We start from the raw sequence: 19,869 nt of genomic DNA, 5'->3' as shown, positions 1-19,869 counted from the left end.
AGATATAAGCTTCTGTGGGTACTGACATTTTCCAAGACTGCCAGAGCTGACATTGTACCTGGCATAGTCCCATGTCAATACTGGTATTAAAAGTTTTTTATAAGACAATTGAAGACGTTAGCTTGCTAAAGGAAGGCTCTGTTAGGGTGACACAGAAAGTATTACTTTGGATGGTTGGTTTGAAGGAGCTACCTAGTTAAGCACTATCTCAGGGCAAAGGGTGACTATACTTTTTTAATTCATTTACTCATTTACATTCATTCAGTATTTATTAAACTCTACTTTTTTTATGAGGCACTAGGAAAATCCATGCGGAAGAGAACTGTAAACTTCAACCATCTCTCAAAGGACATGGGTGCTAAGTACATATGGGATAATTCAAAAGCAATGGCAACTGCTATACATTATAAAAAACATGAAAATAATGGGTCACATGAGCTCACATGTCACCAGTTTAGTTTTTTAATGTGTTTGTTATCTGTAAATAATTTCCCCATGTCACTTAGATTCCTAATATTCTCAAAGACAGAAATTAGAGGAACTGTCTCACAGCAGTTAGATGGATCTTAACTGTAAAATAAAGTGTAAAAGAGGCTGGTTGTGGGATGTACACATGCTGATGAGGTAGACATGGGGATCATGAGTTCAAGGCTAGTCTCGGCTACAAATTTTTAAAAATTCATAAAAAGGAATATATGTTGGAGGTGCTTAGTGGTTCATCTAAGTAAATGGCAGATATTAAGTTAGAGCTGAAAATTTTAACCATAATTCCAAATATATAGGATGAATATAGTTTAAAAAGTTAGAAGGAAAAAATAATATTGATGTGATTTTAGTTATTTAATAAGTATATTCAAAGTGCAGGTCGATCTATAGTTATAAAACATAAATATTTAACATTTCAAACACTGAACAAAGCTGGACATGCATGAACACATTTAAACAGTTTGTAATACTAAAATAAGGCATGTTAGTTGAAACTGATGCCTTTGTCGATACATGTAAACAAAACATACTCACATGCTAAAAGTGTGTTGTTGTTTTTTTCCGTAGTACTTGGTAACTATCGGTTATGTTCACCCACCCCACATAACCAGTTAAAATCACAAGTGAATCAATCACAAGTTACATCAAAAAGACTTTTAAAGATAAAATAATGCCCATTGTTACCCAGTTTATTCATAAAGTTCTCACATGAGTTTTACCTAGGTGTTCTTCCACAGTATCAGACAAGTCAGACTAGCCTAGTCCTGAGTAGAACTCTGTTTGATACACAAGTCTCACAAAGTTACGTGGATGGTTGTTCATTGATGTCCTGACAATTGCTGTTGACAAGAATCCATTAAGATAGGTTTTCATTGCACTGAGGACAAAGGCAGACATGTTTATACTCAGTTGTCTATGTATACTCCTTTGATACTTTTATGATTGGAGAGAGCAGAAACACAGCAAACTACAATCCGTTTCTGACTCCATAGCTACACATGACCCTAATTCCCTCTTAGACATAGTTTTCTCAGCTGTAAATCAGGCTGGCTTCAGTATTTCCTTTTTCTGTGGATATTATATAAATATTAGAGAAAATGTAGAAGCTATGTGTATATATGAAAATAAAATAGTAATTATATATTATCAAACCACAATGAACTGTTATTATGTTTTTACATTATGCATTTGTATGCATACACATACATTTATAGAGTTGCATAAACTTTTATATTTTTATGCTTTATAAGAATAACAAGTGATTCGGAATAAAAGGTGTCAGAACAAAACAATGGTGGCATCATGTTGCACAGCCTTTTAAATTTGTGTTTCTATCTCTTTAAAAGCCAAAAGCAGCTGACATAAACCATCTTAATTTTTAGTGACTGTGTTACACAAAAGTCTATCCAGTGAAGTTCAGCAACGTAGCTCTCTATTTGTTAGAGATGTGTGGAGAGTGGAGGAATGGTGAGTAAAGCAAGATCCTGGTGGGCGCAGGGAGTGGTGTTCTGCCAGGTCAAATATTTTTTAAATTTTCCACTTTCTCCACATAATAACTAATTAGACTGTTTTTTCCTCTAGTGAACATTTACTCACTATGATTTGCTTTTAGATTCTACAGTTACTTCAGCTGACATCTAGACTTTCATTTATTTTGGGAAAGGTGCTAGAGAATGAATCCAGGAGTTCTCTCATGCTGAACAAATACTACCACTGACTGTAAAATCAAGCTTTTCTACAGTTTTCACTTTGAGAGAGGGACTCACTAAATTGTTCAGGCAAGCATTGCACTTAATCTGTAGTCCACACAGGCCTTGAACTTGCAATCCTCTTCCTGCAGTCTCCCAAGCAGCTGAAATAATAGGCCTTCACCACCATGCTCAGCTGACTTTGAAATTTTTAAAGCGAAAATCCCCAATTACATATCTGCCTGTGGTTTCCTGTGTTCCTCCTGGCTTTATGGCAGCTGTAAGAACTGTTTCTCTCTAGCACAGCTCTTCTGAATCACTCCTGCATTCTGCCAGGGTTCTGGCTTTGAAGACACAGGACCATGTAGGTAGGGGGAGACAGAATCTGTTTCTTCATTTTCTCTGGTTAAAATGCATGAACTGATATTATGTCTCTCCTTTCAGTTCTATCATCTGTGTGGCAATTTGAAATTCTCCCTGGGATCTAAAAGAAGTTTAGTGTTTGTTGAACCAATTGATTGTGATATAAATTAAGGTCCTTTGTGTGTCTGTGGATGCCATGACAGTACACGTAGCCTGTGCCAAGGACCAGTGTCTAACACTGTCTTCCACTTATGTATAACATTAATTTTTAATAATTTCATGCAAATTGAATTTTTAAAAACACCTTCTGCTGCTTAGAGACTGAATATCTGATACTGTCAACAATGGAGCATAGGATCCTAACATGTCGGCATAAACTCACAAATAGATTTGTTCTTGCAACTGTAAGAGTAAGGTATGTACATAAGACTTCAAGGACATTAGTTCAGAGTATAAAATACATTCACAGTGTATATTTTTAAATGGAAATATTTAAATGGAAATGGAAATATTCCTCATCTAGCCTGTGCAACCCAAAGTATTATATTACTTTATCTTGTAAATGTAGATATTTTGATTCTAGAATTTAAAAATAAATATAAATATACAATGAATATATAATAAAGTAGTATTGATATATTATTTTAAGGGGTAAACTTGCATTATAATAAAATTTTTATTTTTTTTGTTTTTTATTTAAAAGTTTTTTTTTCATTTTACATACCAATTACAGTTACCCCCCTCCTCCTACTCACCCTCTACCTCCCCCTCATAACACCCCTCATCCACTCCTCAGAGTGAATCCTTTGTGACTCCATGAAGAGTCAACAAAGCCTGGCATATCAAACAGAGGCATTACCAAGCCCCTTCCTCCTGTATCTAGGCTGACCAAGGTATCCCTTCATAGGGAATGGGCTCTAAAAAGTCATTTCATGCACTAGAGATAAATCCTAGCTCCATTGCCAGTGACCCCCACATACTGCCCAAGCCACACATCTGTCACCCACATTCAGAGGGCCTAGTTTGGTCCCATGCAGGTTCCCCAGCTATCAGTCCAGAGTCAGTGAGCTCCAACTAGCTTGGATCAGCTGTCTCTGTGGGTTTCCCCACCATGATCTTGACCCCCTTGCTCATATAATCCCTCCTTCCTCTCTTTGACTGGATTCTGGGAGCTTCAACCTGTGCTTAGCTATGCATCTCTGCATCTGCTTCCATCAGTTACTGGATGAAGGTTCTTTGATTACAGAGGAAGGCCAGTTCAGGGACCCTCTCCACTATTGGTTGGAGTCTTAGCTGGGTTAATCCTTATAGGTTCCTAGAAATTTCCCTAGCACCAAGTTTCTCCCTAACCCCATAATGGCTCCTTCTATAAAGATACCTCTTTCCCTGGCTCCCTCTCTCCCACAACTCAACCATCCCATTCCCTTGTGTTCTCTTGCCACCTCCCCTTATCTTCCCCACATGCTACTCAGGAGATCTTATCTATTTCCCTTCCTAAGGGGATCCATGAATGTCTCTCTTAGGGCCCTCCTTGTTACCTAGCTTCTCTGGGGTTGTGGATTGTAGCCTCGTTATTCTTTGTTTTATGTCTAATAACCACTTATGAGTGAGTGAGTTAGTGAGTGAGTGAATACATACTGTATTTGTCGTTTGGGATCTGGGTTACCTCACTCAGAATGTTTTTTTTTTCTAGTCCCACTAGAAAAAAAAAGTGGTTGCCTGCAAATTCATAATGTAATTTTTTTTTTTACAGCTGAGTAATAAATACTCCGTTGTGTAAATGTACCACATTTTCTATTCATTCTTTGGTTGAGGGGCATCTAGGTTGTTTCAAGGTTCTAGCTATTATGAATAATGCTGCTATGAACATAGTTGAGCAAGTATCTTTATGGTATGAATGTGCATCCTTTGGGTATATGCCTAAGAGTGGTATTGCTGGATCATGAGGTAGATTGATACCCAGTTTTCTGAGAAACTGCCATACTGATTTCCAAAGTGGTTATGCAAGTTTGCACTCCTGCCAGCAATGGAGGAGTATTCCCCTTACTTCACATCCTCTCCAGCACAGACTGTCATCAATGTTTTTGATCTTAGCCATTCTGACAGGTGTCAGATGGTATCTCATAGAAAATTTTATTAATGGTAATTTTACTTTCAATACTGATATTGGTATTTGTCTAGTTATCATTAAATTCATATTTGTTTTTCAGTGACTTACAAAAGAACCCCAAAGAAACAGAAAATTTTTCTTTAATCAGAGGCAAAAATACTTTTTTTTTTACTGTGACAAGTAATCAAATAATTCTCTTTAAGAATCTGTGAATGAACCTTGACTTCCTATGATCTTCTTGTATTTCTAATAGAAGTCTTAAATTATTTTATCCTTCTCTAGTGGATAGTGTGTGTGTGTGTATGTGATGTGTGTCTGGGTATGCATTTCTATGTGCTGTGTGTGTGCATGTGTGCTTGCACATGTGATACACTTGTTCATGTTCACTTCTTCCTGTGTTTAAGTATGCCTGTGAACATGCCCTGGTCTGGTGAGTGGGTAGAAGTCAGAAGACAAGCTTGGGTGTTAATCATACTTATGACCTTGTTTGAAACAGGGTATCTTCTGGTTGTCACTCTATAAAGAAAACTGTCTGGCTTGTGAGCTTTGAGATTTTCCTGTCTCCACCCCCACCTCACAGAAGGAGCTCAAGGATTACAAATATACATACCACTGTGTCTTTTGTTACATGCAGTCTGTGATGCTAAACTTGGGCCTTAAGCCATGGAGGCCTGAGCTTTACCCGCTAATCTATCTCTCCAAGTCTATAAACTCTTTCTACCAAAGAATTATACTTCAATGGTGCTACTTAAAGTTTATATTATCATTATTATTCTTATAAGGTACAGTATCATTTAATTTAGAAAAGATTTTCCCTAGGCTATAATGAGTATTTTCTGTGATTGATGAGCAGAGAAAACAGAGATAGGCAAACTAGTTAGAAAGCAACTAAAGCAGAAGAAAATTACAAATTGTATTTATTTCTAGAAATAGCACAACAGATAAGGTGAAATCAAATTAGAGAGTCATACAGATTGTGATGGATAAGAAATAGTGAAAACTTGGGATTAGTGTATAATTCTCACTGGAAATGTACCACTGTTAAGTAGAAAATAAAAAGGGAAATTGTGTTTGGAAAAGAAAAAGGCCTTGAAATATGTTATTGATTCATGAAGTTATATGTTAAATTTAAATGTTGAATATCCAAATGTACAGACACAACCACTTCGAAAACAATTGGAGATCATACTCCATGCTCTGAGTCACTAGTAAAAGCATAATTGGTGACTTTAATAAACACAGGACCTGGTAAATGCTTTAGAAATATGTCATATGTATGTTAGGCATCCTCTGCCTAGAGTAACCTCAATGAACTTTTAATACTTTTGTTTAATTCAAAGGGATTATGAGGGGAAAAAGGAAACAACAGAGATATAAAAACTTGGACTCTCTATGAAATCTTGATTTCTTGTGTAATTTAAGATATAATGGTCTACACTTTCATTTTCAAAACTATGTAAACAAACATAGGGGAAATAATTGTAGAGAGATAATTCCCTAGTATAAGAAAAACTAATTTTAAAAGAAAAGCATGACCATTAGTCACATTAAATAGGAAGCAGAGGTTGTAAGGAGGTAAACCTGAAATATATGCCCCAGATTTAGGTATGGCTTTAAAATGTGGAGTGGAAAATGCTTGTCTGTGGGTGAGCTACATGAGAAACTCTTGTAAATTGTTAGTGATGGGGATTCTCACAGCACTACAATTATGTTCTTAATTCTTTGAGTTGGGGTTTAAACATTGTGGTAGCCTATATCCGATTGAACTATCCAGCTTTACAAAAAGGAAAACAGCCTGGAGTTAGTTTGTGCTGGGCATTCCATGAACCATGAGGACCTGGCATCGGTTCTAGTTTGCCTCCTTTCTGTGATTGCATTCATTTCTGTCCTTCATGTGAACCTTCACATAGCAAAGTAGGCAATGTCAGGGAGCATTATTGCTTGACCGTCACAGTCTCGTGGATGCCCTCCATCCCCTAATTACACTTCTACTCTGAAACAATTTACTGCTCTTTTCCTTCTTCGCGCTCATATTTATTTATCCATTTATATATTTTGGTGAACAGTTTAATTTTGTTTTCTCTTCACAAAATAATCGCAAAGCCTAGGACAATGACACCACAAGCATAGTTTTAAAGATAATCCTGGTCTCCATGATTTCAAAATATACCCAAGCTTCATTGTTAAAAAAACGAACAAATGTATGTAGCCCTCAGTTAAGTTCAAACACATATAAATTTATACTTATATTTGTTTCTGGAAATTTGTATTCTGGTTTAACACACATGATATACAAGCAAGTCACTAAAATGTTGATTGTTATGAGGTACAAAGAAGAACTATGTATATTTATATTCTGGTGGATAATTTATACTACCTCTTAAATCATAGTCAGTTTCATGATTGTGGTTAAGCTGCTTCTTAAATAATGCAGCCATACCAACATTTCTGTGGCTCAAAACACTTTTAGTATTTGGGTTAAATTCAGAGAAGGTCTATATGAGATTAAAAAGTTTACATTGGCCCGTTAAGGCTTAGATTGTAGAAAGAAATCATTAAATTCTGACACGATGATGAGGACAAGACTGAAATGGTTATTAGTGGACTGTAATGAGCATGTTGGCGTTGGGATAAAAACATAGGCAATAATGTGTTTTGACCATACATAACAAATAATTTTACCTGCTTGTTCATTAAAGAGAATGAGATTTGTAAAAGATCTGAAAAGTTAGTTTCCATTCAGGGTAAAATCTGGCAGGAGCATATAAAGGGTACAACTGGTAAAATTCTCGTGTAGCATTCACAAAGCCCGGACTTCACACCCCAGCACCATGTGAACAGGGTGGAGTGGCATAAAAGTCAGTGATCCTTTCACTTGGAACGTCGAGGCAAGAGAAACAGAAGTTCAAGGGCATCCTCATCTTCATACTCAGTTAGAGGCCAGCTTAAGCTTCGTGAGACCATGCTTCTAAATTTTAGAAAAGAAAGAAAAAACATCTGACAGGAGCAGCCGAGCATGTATACACTGCTGCCTTACTAGTTAAGTGAGCCAGGCTCATCTTAAGGGTTGTGCTGCATCAGCCTGGTGTACATTTGCACGGACAGTTGTTTTGAGCCTAGCAGATTGCCCTAACTTGTTCTTTTCAGTGTTCATGTTCACATTCCTGACTCACTGGCTGAAAAATAAAGAGTGGAGCAGTTGTTTGAACTTACCCACTCCTTGCAATTTTTTTCTGAAAATATTGCTTGCTAAACCATTCTTTAGTTTATGAATATTGAAGGTCTAGTTGTTACAGGTAAGCCCTGTGTTCCCTGTTTTACAATCATCCTCACTATAGTTTCATGAATTTGCTATTATGATTGTTATTATAAAGATGGGAAATCTGAGGCTTAAAAAATGTGTTCAGTTAGTGAATGGCTTGCTTACCTAAGTAATCCATTTTCCTCATTTCCTATACTGCTGTTTAAAATAATGAGGCAATGGGAAGAAATGGGTAACTCACATACATTATGACCCAATTAGATTCCTTTTTACTGTGCCACACTTTTAAACAGACTGTCACCGGTGGTTGCCTTTCTCCTAAGCAGAATTGTATTCTAAAAATGTCTGATAATAATTCATTAAATTACTTTTCTTTCCTTTAAGCTAGCTTTAAAGTGGCCTCCTGCCATATTGCTAAGGTTAAAAACACTTTGCTCCCCATGTTCAGTTTATCTTTATGCTTGTTCAGGCAAGAACTGAAACTGGATTGCATTTCACAAAAGAGTATAGAGACAGAAATTTTGTAGTGCACAGAGCTTCTGCATACATGCATCAGTTCAAAGCAGATGGATCTTTAGAAGGAGAATGAAGAAGACACTGAACTGATGCTCCTTCAAGACTGCAGAGGTGCAAGCATATGTCACAGCACTGCCATTTATGATTTTTCAGTGATTAAGTACTAAAACAAAAAAATGAGACAACAATATATTATCTCAGTATTTTCTAGGTTTTGAAAATGGTAAAGGACAAAAAGGGAACCTATTACCTTTTGGCATAATTATTAGGTAGTTGAAAAGTTAGTCATTTAAGCTGAATGGCATATCAATGTCAGCTGAAGGGTGCAAATAAAAGATGTACAGTCAAAACAATATGATATTAATGTATGACCTTGTTATTAATGTATGTTTATCCTTGTTAGAAAGCCCTGCTCCATTTTTTCTCATATGTTCAATATGCATGTACAACTTCCTTTGACCAGTAAAGTATAAAATAAGTTATTTGAATTGCTTATAGAGAGACACTTTAAGAGCCAGGGTGTAGTTACCTACATTTCCAGTTCTTAGCTGGTAATTGTGAAAGCATGTGCTAAGTGGAGCACCAGTTTCCTTAAGCCTCTAAAAGATCACAAATTGGGCAGCTTTGCATTGCTGAAATGAAATACTTATGAAGCACACTTTGGATAGAGTTTATTTAGCTCACAGTTTGGAACGCTCATGTCCAAAGTCAGGCAATCAAGCAAGGATCATTTGTTTGGATGGTGGTGAGGACAGGAAATGGGTGCACATCATGGTAGGACCCTGTATAAGTGACATCTTGGAAAAGAGTAAAGAAAGGGAGAGACTGGTTTCCTGGTTCTTGTTCTGAAAGTGGACCTCCTTATCATCATGGCTGATGCCTGAGGCCTGAGCCACGTGTTCTTGGTTTCTTATGAAAAGAATAAAAAAAGTCACAATATTTTTCAAAAAAGAAGCTGGATAATGTTATTTGAAGCCTAATAATAATAATACAAATTAGCTCCCTCAAAACTGACAGCTGGGCAAAGTGATACTCTCATACCCTACAGCATATAGTTGCTTTTTATGGGGCCTGACAGAAGGAGGAGCTAGTAATTGAAGAGGGTGTTTTGGGTGGTTATCCAATTTCATTGATGAATTCGGTCATATTGTCATTTTCCTACTACACAAATTCCTTCCCATGATACATCTGATTATACTCCTATGCTGGTGCAATTTATGCATAAGCATAAGGTTAGAAATAGGGGATTCTCCCTAAAAGTGTTAGAGAAGCACAATTTTATGTTACTGCACACACACCCCAAGCCAATTCCGGTTGGATCTGGATAGTCCTTCTATTCTTCATCCCTGGATACATTAGGGATACGCTTGAATATAAACTACCTCAAATGTGTAGTTGCTAGGGGTGAGGAAACCTATACTATTGTTCGGAGACAGGAGAACAGATGCTGACAGAGAGCAGAGGGGCTTCCAAGGTTGCTGGGTGCAGCATTGGGATTGTTGTGTTTATGTTCACTGCAAGTGCAGGGGAAGGAATTAGACTGCAAAGTAGGGTTTTGTAAGGAGGGAGGGGTGAGGCACGTCTTTAATCCCAGCCCTTGGGAGACAGATGTGGGGAATCTCTGTGAATTTGAGTCTAGTGTTATCTACATAGTACATTCTAGGCCAGTCAGGGATAAATAATGAGACTTTTTTTTAAAAAAAACAAAATCAAAACATGAGGGGTATATGTACATAGCCAGAACTATAGAGAGTCCTAGGCAAAGCCTGTCCTGTTTGCCTGTCTCGCACCTGCTGTTGGGCTCTGTTCTGTTTCCATGGCTCTGTCATCACTCAGTAGGAAAACCCCAGGAACTATGCCTTTAATCACCATTCATCCTTGGGGGACACAAACCATTTTCGAACCACACAGATCTGTAGTGACAAGTTGAGAACTGAACTGGGTCTTGATATTTAAAGCTGTTACTGCAGAATAGACCTGTCTGTTCTGTTTCATTACCATGTTGTAGATTTCTTTATGGTGTGAATTATATCTTACTAGTATATCCCCACTATAGAAATAGTGTCATAAATATCACATCACTGAATGACTTAATGACTGGAGAAATAAATATTTGCTACACTCTTTGGGAACACAGGCTTCCGTGGCATAGCAAGAGCAGCAGTATGAGAGCCATCTGGAAATGAGGAAAAGTTATTTGCATAATGTATGGGCTATAAATAAATGTATTTCACTGCTACGTGCCAAAGGTTACCACTAATTGTGTTAAGGAGCAGGAGGAAGAGCCTGGGGACTTCCATTAGTGAAGAAACTTGACGTTGTTGCCAATCATAAGAAAGGCAACAGGGAATTTTAAGGTGAAAGTACTGCTCTCTCTCTCATTTTTATCTTGTTCACATGAAACATAAAATGTGCTACCATCACAAATTTCATTGTAGTTTGTACGGCGGTAGCTGCAGAACTTTTTCAGAGCAAACACAAGATGAATGAGACTTATGAATTGCCTAGTGATCCAGAAACACAGCCAGTTCTTACACGTGTAATGGAAAGAATTGGTTAATAGGAAAATATGTATTATAAAAAGTAAACAGGCATAAATGTTAACTGAAATGAACAGACACAAAACACAGAGAAAAGAGTTTGTTTTCTTAGTTGACATAGTACAGACCTGCTCAGGCATCCCTTATTGACCAAACATGATTACTCCCTGATAAGGTGCTTCTATGTGGGTTAGAGAAGTATACACATGGACTGACTAGGAAGCCTTGACATCTATGGATGGGTCAGTAACTGTGAGTGCAGTTGACAGCATAGTGTTGTACTGTTCCTCACCTAACTATGTAGATTAGTTCCCCTTCTCCTGATTCAGGGAACCAGTTCAGGGAACTAGTTCAGGGAACAGGAACTGTTCAGGGAACTTGCACCTGAAGCTTCCAGTGGAACTTGGTGCCATAATATTCTCCACTCCATTTCCAGTTCTCATGCCTGTACTTCTCACACCTCCTACCCACCTCGACCTCATCTTGAAGTTCTGGTGCCCATGCTGTTCTTTTTAAGTCTATCTCAACTACTCTTCAAACTCCTCTAGTTGGATGTATGTGAGCACTGTGATAGGAGTCCTACTGAACGAAAAAAGGGACATTCTGGTTTTTAGAATCTTGCCTACATGCAACACCAGTTCTTCTTTTCTTAATTGTATTTTGTTTGTTTGATATTTTGCTTTCTGGATCTTATACTGTGAGTCTGGCTGGCCTCAAAAGTAAGATCTTCCTCAGCCTCTCAAGTGTTGTAATTATAGATGTGTGCCAACACATCCAGCCAGTATGTCTAACTTTAAATCTTCCTTCCATACCCACCCTTTCATTAAGGTAGAAGATGTATTACAACTTCAGGGAGCCATTTCCTTCCCCAAGTAGCAAATTGTCAATTCTTGTAACAAAGTCTATAGCTGAAAAGTGAAGACCAAAATATAAACAGTGCTGGTAGTCTCCTTCAAGAGTAGTTTGGGGAAGAATAGGAATACTCTCTTGTGGAGGGACTTGTCATTCTCAAAAAGAAAATGTGCAGTCTGCAATGAAGCATGGTAACACCTATGAAGGAACTGTAGATTAAAAATACAAGAGAAAGCACTTCAGGGTGAGCTGTGTCACACTGCCATCACCAACTCCTATTTACAATGAAAGTAAACACGAAGTTGGACATCGTGGTGCACATTTGTAACACAGAAAGCCAAGGTGGGCTGGGAGATTGTGAATGTGGAGCTAGTTTGTTCTATATGGCAAGAACTTCTCTCAAAAAAAGGAAGAAAGAAAGAAAGAAAAGAAAGACAGGAAGAAGGAAGGAAGGAAGGAAGGAAGGAAGGAAGGAAGGAAGGAAGGAAGGAAGGAAGGAAGGAAGGAAAGAAAAACTTCTTATGTCCTTTAAAATTTATAGTATTTTAGGAGATTAACACAGAAGGGTACAGGATGCCTCATGAAACTCAAAGAGACTGGACAGTTCCTATTTTGATCTTGTCTATTGACATAGCTGGGGGAAAAAGCAAAACAAAAGAGAAACAATGAGAAGGAGAAGCCTAAGTCTCAAAAGTTTATTGGGTTAGTAAAATATTAACTGTATTGATGAAAACTTTTTTAAGTCAACTGGCTTTCCAGAAAAACAGACTTCCTGGATCTCAGTTTCTGAGGTGTTATCAGGGCTGCAATGACAAAAAGATGGGCATCAGAATCTGATTGCAATAACACTTGCTTTTCTGAGACCAACCATTCCAAGAGGCTGTATTCTAAGAAAATGATGGTATTGGTTATGTCATGCTGGCAGAGTAGAGTGCTGATCAGAAGAATCACAAGCTATGGTTACCTTTTTAGAGCTTTATGGGAGGGGGAGAGAGGGAGAGAGAGAGAGAGAGAGAGAGAGAGAGAGAGAGAGAGAGAGAGAGAGAGAGAGAGAGAGAGAAGACAGACGGAAGGAAAGAGAGTGAAAAGAGAAGGGGGGAGTGCACAGAGGGCCCACCAGTTTTTTAGGCTGGGACGCCATCACAGGCTAGTGACGTAATTAAGGACAGAATCCTTACAGATGGTCCTGTTAAAAATTTTTTATTCCAAAGAACTCACTTTAGCTACCACAATGTGCTTTAATTATTTCATTAAATCTATAAGAACAACTTATTTTCTCACTCTTGCACCCGTTTTGTGAAACCCCCAGAGACCACCAAGGAGCTGGTTTCTGATGCGAGCACCTAAGTGTCCCTTTATTCAGGTTCAACCTGGGCCACCGCATGGCAAATGGAAGGAAATGGGGTGGCAACCAGGAGCCCAGGTGTAGAGGGTTTTTATAGGGGAAAACCACAAGCCAGGAATTGGTAAATTGGGATTGGGCAGAAGGGACATGGGGCAAGGTGATTTTCTGAAACTATTGGTCTAGACTTCGAGCACGAAACCACATTTGAAACCATTGGGTTAGACTTCTGGCAGGGAACCACAACCTGCTGAACTTGATTATCTGGATTGCTCAGCAGGATTGTTTAGATATCTTCAAGGGCCATAAACCACAGATACAATGTCTGGAAGAGGATACTGCTCTGTATCTGTTCGAATTGTCATGGTTCATTCCTGAGGTCCTTCCTAGAACTGAGCAAAGCAGGTAGTCTGAGATGGTGGCCCTTTCCCTAAAATGGAGCCTGTACAGTTAAGTCTAAGCCCTGCAGTCAATTTTTAAGAAAGCTTCTATCATTGTTCCTCTGAAGCGGTGCATGAGAATAACCACAGACAGCTATCTCTTTAAACTTGTTTATAACAGAACAGACTTTTCAAAACTGAGACTTCTTAGCACAGTGTGTGATAATCCTTGTTTCTGACTGCTTTTGAGTCAATAGGAAATCTAGTTGTTTCCCATCCTGTGTCATTCCAACCCCCTGCCCCCACCCCCAAAAAAAAAACTGAACCTAAAAATGTTTCCCTCCTAGTGGCTTCTCCTAGAGATGAGGCTGCTTCCCACTCAGGTGCCTTTGTCCTATAGATTAACTACCTTGAATTCTTAGGAAACTCATCTACATAAATTGATTGCTGTCTGTTTGCATATCAACATAGACAGCTGCTTTGGAGATTGAGAGAGCCAGGCAAATATCATGACAGCCTGTCCTAATAACTCAATTAAAAAGTAGGCTTTGGCCCTTGCTTCTTGGAACTGAGCAGGCAGTTTCTGAGGAAGCAATAAAGGACAATCAATCTTCAACACCCCTGACAGCAGGGACAGTAGAGATAGCATGTACCAAACCAGGGCCACTGAGCCAACTCCCACAGTCAGAGCATACTAGGCCAGCCAGCCTCCACAACAGCTCAAGGTAATAACCAAATAAGGACAAAGCCAGGGACTTCTCCAGGCCTGCCCCAAAATGGAAAAGCTGTAGCCATAACCAGCTCCTGCCAGCCCTAGCCAATTAGAACATAGTAATATGATTGCCACTTGTGTTAACCAATCATATCTGAAATGACCTAACTGCCCTAGGAACTCCCCTTGACTGTGCTTAAAAGGAGCCTGGGAGCTTCTCTCAGAGTCATCCCCATCTTGCTTTTGTGTAGGATGGTCGGCCCCAGCATGCTGGAATAATAAGCGCTCTTGTTGATTGCATATGTGAATGGTGGTCTTTTGTGGAATTTCTCCAGGACCCTAACAGAAGTGAGTGTGTATGTGTGTGTGTGTGTGCGTATGTGATTGTGTCTGTGTGAGATTTATTTTTGAAAATGTACCTTGGAGCAGAAAGTGTGGAAGTATAGAAAGGGAAACACTCAGCTTTTTGCTTTTCTGTGGCCTCCAACTGGTAAACTTAACAGTTTTCACTTTTTTAGAGCAAAGAGAACAAAAAAGGATGTAGTATTGGTGAGTGTTAGATAGAAAATTGAGAACAACCAGCATAGTTGTTATTTTTATTTTATAATTCCTTTTTTTATATTCAAATGTTGATGGTGATTTCCACTTTTGAAATTAGGAAAGTGAATCAAACTAACTGTAAAAGAAAATGGGGAATACTCTTGCTATGGATGTTACAATAGTGTCCACAGTAGACTCTCTTCTAAATATGTCCACATGTACATGTTATCAAACACACTACCCTGATGTGGTTGTACTTACATTCTCAAGTTATTTCTGTGCATTGCTTGCTCTTCAGTAAGACAGGTATTCCAAATGGGCTTGGTCACTCTGTACATTTGAACAATGAAATCAGAAATACTTGTATTTCCCATTCTCTGGCATATGTTTCAGAATATTATCATTTATTGCTCTTCAAGTTTAAAAGATTTGTGAATTAACTGAAAATTGATACCCTGTCTTTATAAATAAATCTGTAACATGTTAACAGAAGTCTACACTATAAACTGTTCACGCACTAATTATCATAATTCAATATTTTACTCTACTTAAAAACTTTTTTATCCATACATAATTAATTAAAATGTGAATGTCTGTGAAAATCTAGCTAGGCTTCTGAATAATCAAAATGAAGTAGGTAGAAGAGTTAAAGAAAGAAATGTAGGAGTTTCATGTGGTGGCTGTAAACAAGCATAGTGAACTGTAGGTCACCCTCACCCGAGAAATTTTTAAGCATAATTCCCATTGTCAAATAAATATTTTAATTTAAAAGGGCTAAAAATTGTAAATAGTAAAACAACAAACACTGTGATAGTTGGAATTCAAACTTATGGAGTTTTATTATTCCACAGAGCTTCAAGAGCTGTGAACAGTAATTTACTAAGTAATAATAAAGTATGTAGCATTACCTAAATATCTGAATTGAGATGTACTTTCTTTACCATTTCTAGGTCCAAACTTCTAGTAACACACATGTATAGGTTACTTTCTGTTTCTGTGATAAAACACTTGTCATAATTCTCGAGGGATATGAGTCCATGATGGCAGGCAGCCATGGCAACAGGAAGTGGTCAAAGCTACAGAACACTAAGAGTTCACATCTCCAACCAGAAGTAGGAAACAGACAGAGCAAACTGAAAATGACATGTATCTTTAAACTCTCAAAGCCCATTCCCAGTGGCATACTTTCTTCAACAAATCCACACCTCTTCAGCCTCCCCAACAGCACCTCCAACTAGGCACCGGCTATTCAGATGTCTGAGATTATAGGGGATATCTCCTTCAGATTATTACAACATGCTTTCTATATGGTGTGGGTTTGTTTGTTTGTTTATTTATTTTGTTGTTGTTGTTGTTGTTTCTGCTTTGTTGTGTTTTGCTTTTGATACAGGATTTGTCTCTGGCAACTGTGGTTCCAAGGGTTCTCAACACCTCATATTAAGTAGCATTGTAGTTAACTATAAGTTATCCAGTTCCCCTGCATAATTTAAATTACCTCTAGGTTATTAGACTATCTAATACAGTGTATGTAGTATGCAAATAGTCGTTACAGAGTACTGATAGTGTAGGCCCAACAAAAATGACTGAACATTGTGTTCAGACAATTTTTTTCAAAAAGTTTTTAGTTCTTTGTTGATATAGAAACAAGAAACACATATGACTCATAATAACTTCTAGCATATGTGAAACCCCAAGCTCAAGAGAAGATAAGTTTAAAAAAAAAAAGATCACCTTTCTAGTGAGTCCTAAACACACATATGAGCTAAATTAGCTCTGTAGGCTGTATTTCTACATTTGTATCTCTATCATTGATTGTCTATCATCTATCTATACATATGTATATAGCAATAATAAAGAATATAAAGCACAAAACTCACCTTTCAAAGTTTTTGCTATTTGCTTATGACATTTATTAAAAAGAAATGTTTTAATTGATAATAATTTTTAATAAACTAACAGATACCAATGTGAAGTATTATTATATCACTACTTTGTAACAATTCAAGACAGTTCACACTAAAACAGACCCAGTGGAACTCTGAAAACAAAAGCCATTTCCTTTTTTTTAACATGTAAATAATGAAGTCATTTAGTTTTTGTTAGAGAAGAGGTTCAGTCCCTGGAAACAGAGCCAGGTTGTCAGTTTGCTCAGCACTCAAGTCTGGAAACATTAGTTAACAAAGGAAGTACTCATAGTGTTTGGAACATTAGCCTGAGAACCATTTTCCATTTAGTCTGCAGTTAGTTAATCGAGTGTATGTTCATTTGTCCACATAGGCTATAAAATCCTACAATGAAGATGTAATTATAATTAACATTGCTGACCAGTTAAAAGGCATAAACATAGCACGGCCATCAATATGCAGTCTCTATTCGCTGACATTTCCAGTTATACCAGATGGTGACTTTAATGATGGTGCCTGGTGGTGCTTCTAATGATTTCTTTGCCTGATGGTTCTTTTATAGGGTCTGTCACATCATAGAAGGCTGAAGGGTAACTTAATAATGATCTTCAAGCATATGAAGGGTCATGAAGTATATGGTTATGAAGTGACCAGCTGTTACTCATCCAAACAAGCAGTAGTACATTTCAACTGTTCTGGGAAGATTTAACTTGATTGGGAGGTGGAACATCCTGATAATAAAAAATACTTCATGGTGACAGATACCAAAATATTTTTAAGCATTTTCTTAAAAACAGAACACACACATTTTCTTTTCTTTTGGTGATGTATCAGAATCATTGAAGATCTATTAGTCTACATTTTTAAATTTTCATATTCCAACACGAAGTGGGATTGAATCATGACCATAATTTAGTACCTACAAGACTTTGTGTAAATTAATTATTGAACACTTTCTGTCCTTTTTCCCCCATACTGCAGATGACAGGACCTAATACATAGCAGGGAAGTATTCTGCCTCAAGCTCTATTTGCAGACCCAACTTTATGTCTTTATTGGCTTATGTCTAAAACTGGGATTAGCTATTTTGTCTCAGTAACTAAGGCCAAGTTTCAAATATGTTTGTATGCTCTTATTTGGCTTTTCTTCCATGGAAATACAACCTGGTGCTATAGTGTTCTGATTTTAGTATCTGGAGTTCCAGGGATAATGAGACTTTTATAATTATGGGGGAACACACACTTGAAAGGTTTATTCTGACACACACATACTGCCTGGGAAAGACCTCCTTTATAATATTAAGTGAAATGAAAAGAGCTGACTCTCCTTTAGAGTTTTGCTTAACTACTCACTATACAATCCACACCAGTTTCTCTACCTTCTATTTTTCTCACTTGATAAAACCAAACAAACATCTGGGAAGCTGGCACTGAGAGATGCATTTTGCTATACCCCTTTCCATGAGGGATGGAGGCACTGTGGGAAGGTTGGGAAAGAGCATGCAGCTTGTGATGTAGACAGTAGATTTTGTGCTGCAGTAGTTATTCGACACTGAACCAAATGAGAGGCATTGGTTCTGATGAATGTCAAGGAAGTGAGATGAACTAAACCTCAAGGCACTTGCTTATGAATGATTTGATTCACAGAGTATACCTCAGAGACTGTACAAGATACCCAGAGTTTATTGGAATCACACAGCAAGAGGGTGAAGTCAGATCATGACAGGAAGATGTGATTCTGTGGTCCAGGGAGGCTTCTCTGAAGTCCAGACATTTGTTTCTTTCCCTGTTTAAGGAGATGGATTCAGACTCTGGAAAGAGGCACAGTGGGGGTTGAAAGTAAAGATCCAAACAACCATTGCCCGCTGCTCTCATCCAGATGTGGGGATAGCAGCCACGCAACAGCGGCAAATGTATTGATTAGCTTAGCTCTTGTCCCTGTCAGCTACTGTCTGATCTTACTATTCAGTTTCTTCAAGAGAAAAATGGAGAATAAATCAGAAATACTCTGAAAATACAATTATTTTGCTTTGCACCTTCAAAATACTTAACAATGCCTTTCAGGTCTGTTTTATGTTAGAATTGAAGGGGAAGTGGAATGGATGATGGGTAAACAGGTTCACTGAGGACTCAATTCTATTGCTAATTGTTTTCTGATGTTATAATTGCTGATCTCAGTTATCTTGAATTGATGTCTACTTTCTCAAAGCCTACTCAACTTGTAGGTATATATACATTTACTTCTCTTTTAGTACTAAGATTTACTCAATGTCGTTAAATATTCAAATCATACAATTTGTTGTAAGATTTAGTGTCACCCTGTTTGGAGATTAACTACAATTCTTAAAAAAAATGCAAATTCCCACTCCACACCTTGATTATAGTTGTGCAAACAACTTTTTAGATTATTGATATTGTAAAATATAAGATAAATGCTAAAGATGGTAGCATCAATTACGGAGTTAACAAATGCTAACTAATACTTAGAAGAGGAGACAATCTATCCTACTGTAGTTCAGTGGAAAATGTTATCTCTAGAAAATATTGTCCATGTTCATGGAAGTAAGTCTGAAGTCAGTGTTTGCAATAAGGTGGGGACTGAACAGCTCAACTCAGTCTAATGATTAATGTTTTGCCAAAACATCTGAAACAGCTATCAGCATGGAAAAATCCCATCCATGTTCAAAGGTGAGTAAAGGCACACAGTGTGATTGTCTCGGAATCTTTTCTCACCTCAAGTTGTAGGAGTTACATTAAGCCAGCTGAAGAAGTCAGTGGTAATTACAGTAGTTTACACAATAGCTTTGTTGACAGGCAAGATTGCTGATCCTTTCTAAATGGTATCTTGATGAATTAAAAGCCATGGTTTCTACTACACTTTACAAGTAGCGTTATCACTGTGCTATAGTTCACACTATAGTAGTTATTTCTCTTGGTTGGTATATGTTGAGATCAGACTGTGCCCTGCACTAAGTTACTGCATTTTGTGGAAATTAGTGGCTTTTCAGGCTGAGCCTTGAACAGAGACACTTTGTTTTACAAGCAGTAACTGACTCTATTTTGAGTGCAAATGGAGAATTAGCATGACTCTGCACCCTGATGGACACATGCACACTACCATCTGTCTAGCATGCTACAGTGGGCATAGTGTAATAAATACCTTACTCCTAAAAGT

At 37.7% G+C, this 19,869-nt stretch overlaps 1 protein-coding gene and 1 non-coding gene across 2 annotated transcripts in view; both read left to right on the top strand.

Annotated features, from left to right (window-relative positions):
- Positions 1-19,869, top strand: part of Lrp1b (LDL receptor related protein 1B) — a 1,955,528-nt gene that overhangs the window by 976,953 nt on the left and 958,706 nt on the right. The window lies entirely within an intron of this gene.
- Positions 12,339-12,453, top strand: LOC121829239 (small nucleolar RNA SNORA26). The gene has a single exon (XR_006072021.1). It is a non-coding gene; the product is annotated as a small nucleolar RNA SNORA26 (small nucleolar RNA).

The sequence above is a fragment of the Peromyscus maniculatus genome, chromosome 4 (assembly GCF_049852395.1).
Source record: "Peromyscus maniculatus bairdii isolate BWxNUB_F1_BW_parent chromosome 4, HU_Pman_BW_mat_3.1, whole genome shotgun sequence".
Taxonomy (NCBI): Eukaryota; Metazoa; Chordata; class Mammalia; order Rodentia; family Cricetidae; genus Peromyscus; species Peromyscus maniculatus.
Note: the sequence above shows the minus strand (reverse complement) of the source record. Positions and strands in the feature narration are given on the sequence as shown.